The 6,330-nt window shown below is 40.2% G+C and overlaps 1 non-coding gene across 1 annotated transcript; it reads right to left on the reverse strand.

The window, feature by feature from the left end:
- Nucleotides 1-3,929: 3,929 nt before the first annotated feature.
- On the reverse strand, nt 3,930-4,036 carry LOC131219837 (small nucleolar RNA R71). Its single transcript, XR_009158479.1, has one exon. It is a non-coding gene; the product is annotated as a small nucleolar RNA R71 (small nucleolar RNA).
- Nucleotides 4,037-6,330: the final 2,294 nt, after the last annotated feature.

Genomic DNA, 6,330 nt, shown 5'->3' on the forward strand with positions numbered 1-6,330 from the left:
GCTCACATGCATTTTTTGTCATGACTCATGTGAATCTATATCACATGTATTGTAACGATTTTGGTAAATGAAGTGCATGAAGTTTTTTTTTTCTGGTTTGGAATGTGAATGATGTGTGGATGAGTGTATGTTCTTATGCAGAATTTGACACGAGTTGCACCCTATGTTGTATATAGGGAATGACACTTAAGGCCACACAGAATATGACACGTCTTACACTTGGCGACTAGGTGATAGCCATTCGGACCCCAGTTTGGGTCCGAGTCACTAGACTATGCCGGATTCTCAGCCGGCCACTGGCCCCACAAATGGGCTGACACCTTTTGCACCACCGATTCTGGAGAAGAACCGTGCATCCTCTTCGATGCCTCACATCATCAGGCTCCTCCTCTTGCTAGGCTGGATCAGATGATGCTCCTTATGTAGCAGTAGCAGTAACAGATTTGGACCACTATTGCTGGGGCCCTTACCCAGAACATGAGCGCCGTTCCACCTGCACCACCTGTGCACCCTGCTAGAAACATGGGTGTTAGTGGCTTATTGATGAGGGTCGAATATTACATATCAAACCCCAATTATTACCTGATTTTACGTATATAATAATGTTTAACGGAGTATTTTAATTATATTTTTGTTGCAAGATGAAATCAGGAGCGTTGATGGAAAAAGAGTGCTACAAGCATGGATTTGACACTCCGAAGTCACCAGAGCAAGGGACGCACTCCAGAGGACCAATGCCGAAGAATTTACATGCCAGGGATCCGAGGAAATCAAGCCGTTCACATTAAAAAGGCCCGAAAATGGTCCAGAATGCAAGATCACATGGTTTCCGCCATCCGATTGACTCAAAACTTTATACATGGGATAGAGGGAATAAATAAACCGTACACATAAAATTTCAACCATTTCATATCTCGGGAAGTGGCCCAACGGCCAGATCAGACCTTTAATTCCTTAAGTGGGGCCCACCTAGTCTCTGGATATGCATCAAATTTGGTCTCAACCCATTATATGAGGAGACAAAACAGATGGTCGGATTAGATTTTGAAAGAAAATTGTAGTGGACCCCGCATGTGTGGCGTGTGTATTGAGAACATGTGTAGCCGCGCCGCACCGGACCACTCAAATCCATCAAAGTTGGTTTGACCGACTGTCTTCAGCAAAAACGGCAATTGCCGTTACAGCGTTCACACAGCACCTTCACCGGTTGCTGTTGTGGGCCCCATACATTGCCCAAAATGACAATCCAAGCCGTCCACCAGAATCCCAGTATCTCTATTGCCAAATTGTAGGTGACCGAATTTCAAAAGAGAGCGCTTATGGAAATCTATCTGTTCAAAAGCAGGTTGAACGGCAGAGAAAGATAATGGGTGGGCCTCATCAAAAGAAGGTAAAAATTGTGTATTCTTGACAGAAATCTCGTCCTCCATCCAATGGACGGATTGGATTTCCCAAAATAATGAGAGAATGGGTCCCACCAGCATCACAGCGGAAGAAATCCGCATGCCCTGTTTTCGCGCACCTGGACGCTATCTGACTTTTGCATCAGTTGTGGCCCACCTCTACGGCTCGTACGATTAATCCAAGCCATCCATCATGTAGAGAACTCGAAAACGTCCTAAGGGACGGTATTTATTTGGAAACTGAGCAAGGAAAGAGGGGCTGTTTTGCATCTGAACTTGGCTGCGAAAAGGAGCACGCACCGACTTCTGTTTCTCAACCAACCGGTTGCTATTTTCATGCGTAGCTCTGCACCGCACCTAAGAGCTATAAAGGAGAAAGAAAAGGCTCGTTTTGAGGGGGAAAAGGGATCGAGAGTTTGGGGAAGGCTGGTTTTTAGGGAGAGAAGAAAGCAAGAGAGAAGACAGGAAAATCGGTGGTTGGACGTGGATCTGAGAACAGAGAAAGAGAGAGAGAGAGAGAGAGAGAGAGAGAGAGAGAGAGAGAGAGAGAGAGAGAGAGTGGCTGAGAGATCCAGAGAAGAGAAAGAGAAGAAAAGAGAAGAAAGAGGGAGAGCTTGGTTGGACGTAGAGCAAAGCAGAATATGTGGATGTGGATGTGCTCTTCATCACTTACATCTTCCTTCTCTGGATCTATACTACATTCCATGGATTTTTAATTTCTTAGCTAGGGCTGAGATGAAGCCCCTAATTTGAATAACCCTTGTTATGTGTTGATTTCATTTTGATTTAATTGATTTGTTTCTTTCTCTAGTGTGCTTAATTGAAAGTTTTGTACCTCTCCATTCTAAGAGCTCAACCAAAGTCTAGTTATGGATGTCGTTTGGAATATTATTCTAGGTGCTTGTGTCTGACCATGAACAGGTTCCTATAGAGGAAGAAACAGGAATCTACATCTCTCCATGCCTGACCATGGATGGAAAGATGTGATCCATATGCTTTAAGGAATTATACATTCTGTGTGCCCGGCCAAGGACATAGAGTGCGCTGTATTTATTTTGATATCAATCTGAATTAGGGTGAATCAACGGGTAGAACAAGGTTTATGATAATTAGAGGTGGATTCGAAAGTCCTAGTCTTCTCCTTGATTGAATTTTTCTCATTATTCTCGGTTATTTTTCCATTGATTTTTGTTTAGTTTACTCAATTACTATCTCAAATATTTGTTGGATTAGTTAAGAAGAGTCTTTAATTTTGAATTGTGACAACCGGTCCTTGTGGGAACGATCTCGTAATACGTACCATATCTACATCTGATTCGTATACTTGCGAGTTTCAAATCATTTAAATCAGGTTGGTTTAAATAAAACATCAAGTTTTTGGTGCCGTTGCCGGGGACTGTTTCGGTCCAATTCGATTTAGGATTCTCTCTTATCATAATTCATAGTCTTAGGTTTTTTACTAACTTTAGGTTAATTTTTTTTTAGAAACTAACCTATTTCCTGTTCTGTAGGGTCCTGACATAAACTACTAATTTGGTAATCTCTTTCCAAATTTTCTAATTTCTATTTTTAGAATTAGGGTTTTATTTTTTTTAGAAATTTTCTATTTCTAGGCTTTCTTTTTTTAGAAATTTCCTATTTTCTAATTTTAGATTTTGATTCTTCTTTCAAGTAACTTTCTATTTTCTAGTTTTAGAAATTTTTTCCCTTTTTAGAAACTAACTTAGCTTTTTATTCCTAAGATTGGAAACTTTCTTTTTTAGAAATTAACCGTTGCTTAGGATTTTTTCTAGCATTATTTTAGGAAATTCAATTTATTTCTATTATGTCTACAGGAATTGAGGAAGGAAGCTGCTAAATAAGATTGTCTTCAAAAGGAGGAGTTCTCAAATCTTCAGACATTCATCATCTCCTTTTCCCGGGTTCTTCTTTCCAATTCTCATTTACATAGCTTTCTCTTGTTTTTAGGAATTCATAACTTTTTCTTTTAGTTTTATTTATCTTAGGTTGCATCTTAGTTTAGTTTTCTTTCTTATATTGATAACATAGTTTATGCTAGGACATAGATCTCTGAACATAGAACTAGCACCTTTCGATCCTGAAATAGAAAGAACCTTTCGTAGAAGATTTAGAAACATCCTATTTGAAATGGTGGAAGAGAATGGAACTAAAGCTCTTAGAGATTATTCGGCTCCTGTCCAATTCAATGCACCTTCATGTATAGTGTTGCCTGCCACCACGGCAGCACACTTTGAACTTAAACCTGGGGTCATATAATTGTTGCCCTCCTTTTATGGTTCAGATAAGGAGGATCCATATCGTCATGTGAAAGAATTCTTAGACATTTGCTCCACCTTTAAGTTTCAAAACTTTTCAGACGATTCGATCCGTTTGGGCCTTTTTCCTTTTTCTTTGAAGGATAAGGCGAAATTATGGTTGAATTCTCTAGGAGTTGGGTCTATCACTACATGGGACCAATTGTCTAAGAAGTTCTTAAACAAGTTCTTTCCGGTTCACAAAACTAATGCCCTCCGTAGAGAAATTACGAATTTCACACAAAAAGAGGGTGAGCTCTTTCATGAATGTTGGGAAAGATGGAAGGATTTACTTTTTAAATGTCCACACCATGGTTTTGAAAAGTGGCAACAGGTTCAATACTTCTATGACGGTCTGACACCCCAAAACCGTCGCATGGTTGACGCCACCAGTGGAGGGTCATTCATGACCAAAAGTGATGTCGAAGCTTGGAATTTCTTTGAAACCTTGTGTGAAAACTCCTAGCAATGGGACTATTCAAATAGAGGTGAAAGAAGTCCTCAACCACTAAAGAAAGGGGGTATATATGAAGAAGGAGTCACGCCAGATCTTTATGCCAAAATTGATAACCTGACAAAGAAAGTGGATGCTTTAATGTTAAATAATGGACCTCCACAAACAACTCAGCTCGAGTCATGTGCCATATGTTCTAGTCTCGCCCATCCTACGCAGTCTTGTCCATCTAGTTCAGTATTTTCAGAATTTCTCTCTGAACAAGTGAACGCTATGAACACCTTTAGGAGAACTGAGAATGATCCTTACTCAAACACCTACAACCCAGGGTGGGCTAGACATCCAAATTTCTCTTGGGCAAAAGGACCACAATAAGGAGGACCATCTGAAAATCCTCCTATGCAACCTTACTCCCAAGTTGGCAATCAACAACCTCAGCAGTTCTCACAGTATCAACAAGTGCCTCCACAATCTAGGAAACCATCTCTTGAGGATACACTCAATCTTTTTATGCAGAGTTCACTTCAATTTCAAAAAGACACCCAACATACTTTACTAGCTAACCAGCAGAGTTTACATGAAAATGCGCAATCTATTGCTAAGCTGGAAGTACAGTTGGGTCAACTTACTGCCACATTGAGTGAGAAAGAGAAGGGCAAGTTCCCTAGTCAACCTGTGGTAAATCCAAAAGGACAGTATGAGATTGGCTCTAATTCAAACCAAGAACAATATCATGAGCAAGCCAAATCAATCATTACCCTTAGGTCCAGTAAACAGATCGAGAATAAAGTAGAGATGCCTAGGGAAGAATCAAAGTTCAATGCGGAAGATCAAAATGAAATGGAGAGACATACTAGTGCATCCAAAGTCCAACAACACTCTAACTCTCCAGAAACCACTCATGTGCCATCTTATGTGCCTAAAGCACCTTTTCCTCAACTTCTGGAACCGGTTAAGAAAGGAAACAACTTTAATGAGATATTGGACATGTTTAAGCAAGTGCAAATCAACATTCCGTTGCTTGATGCTATCAAGCAAGTTCCTGCTTACGCTAAGTTTCTTAAAGATTTATGCACTCAAAAGCGTAAGATGAATGTTCATAAGAAGGTCTTCCTTGCGGAGCAACTCAGCTCCATGATTCAACACAACACCCCTCCTAAATTTAGGAATCCAGGAGCTCCTACCATTTCTTGCATCATAGGAGATCATAAGATTGAGAAGGCATTGCTTGATTTAGGGGCGAGCGTCAATTTGTTACCATATTCTGTGTATGAGCAGCTAGGACTTGGTGAGCTAAAATCAACCAAAATAACACTCCAACTAGCTGATAGATCTGTCAAGGTGCCCCGTGGTATTATTGAAGATGTGTTGATCCAGGTTGATAAGTTTTATTTTCCAGTGGATTTCATTGTTCTAGATACTCAGCCTGTCCAGAATCCTACAAGTCAAATCCCGGTTATCTTAGGACGTCCATTCTTGGCCACATCTAATGCAATCATAAATTGCAGAAACGGAGTTATGAAGCTATCTTTTGGTAACATGAAGATTAAACTCAATGTTTTCAATGCTGGACAACAAATGTCAGACTCGGATGATATATTTGAAGTGAACATGATTGAGAGTCTAGTGCATGACTCTTTCCTTGAATCTTCCGAACACACTCTTGAGACTTGTTTAACACATTTTGGCATAGATTTTGACATAGAAAGTTCCATCCAAGAAGTCAATGCATTGCTTGACTCTAATCCAGAAATGAATACAACGAAATGGAAAGCTAGAGTGGAACCTCTTCCACCTTCTGAGTCTAAACTGGTCCCGTCTATTGAGAAACCACCCAAAGTCGACCTTAAACAATTACCTGAAACTCTCAAGTATACATTTTTAGGACCTTCTGAAACCCTGCCTGTCATCATAGCTGCTAACCTTAATAAAAAACAGGAGGGTAAGTTGCTTAATGTTCTTAGAGAACATAAGGCAGCTATTGGGTGGACAATAGCGGACATAAAGGGAATAAGCCCCACGGTGTGTATGCATTGTATTCATCTTGAAAAAAATACAAAACATCGCGAGAAATGCAAAGGAAGCTTAACCCTAACATGAAAGAGGTCATTCGGGCTGAGATACTAAAATTGTTAGATGTTGGTATCATTTACCCCAT

This window comes from Magnolia sinica, chromosome 11 (assembly GCF_029962835.1).
Source record: "Magnolia sinica isolate HGM2019 chromosome 11, MsV1, whole genome shotgun sequence".
Taxonomy (NCBI): domain Eukaryota; kingdom Viridiplantae; phylum Streptophyta; class Magnoliopsida; order Magnoliales; family Magnoliaceae; genus Magnolia; species Magnolia sinica.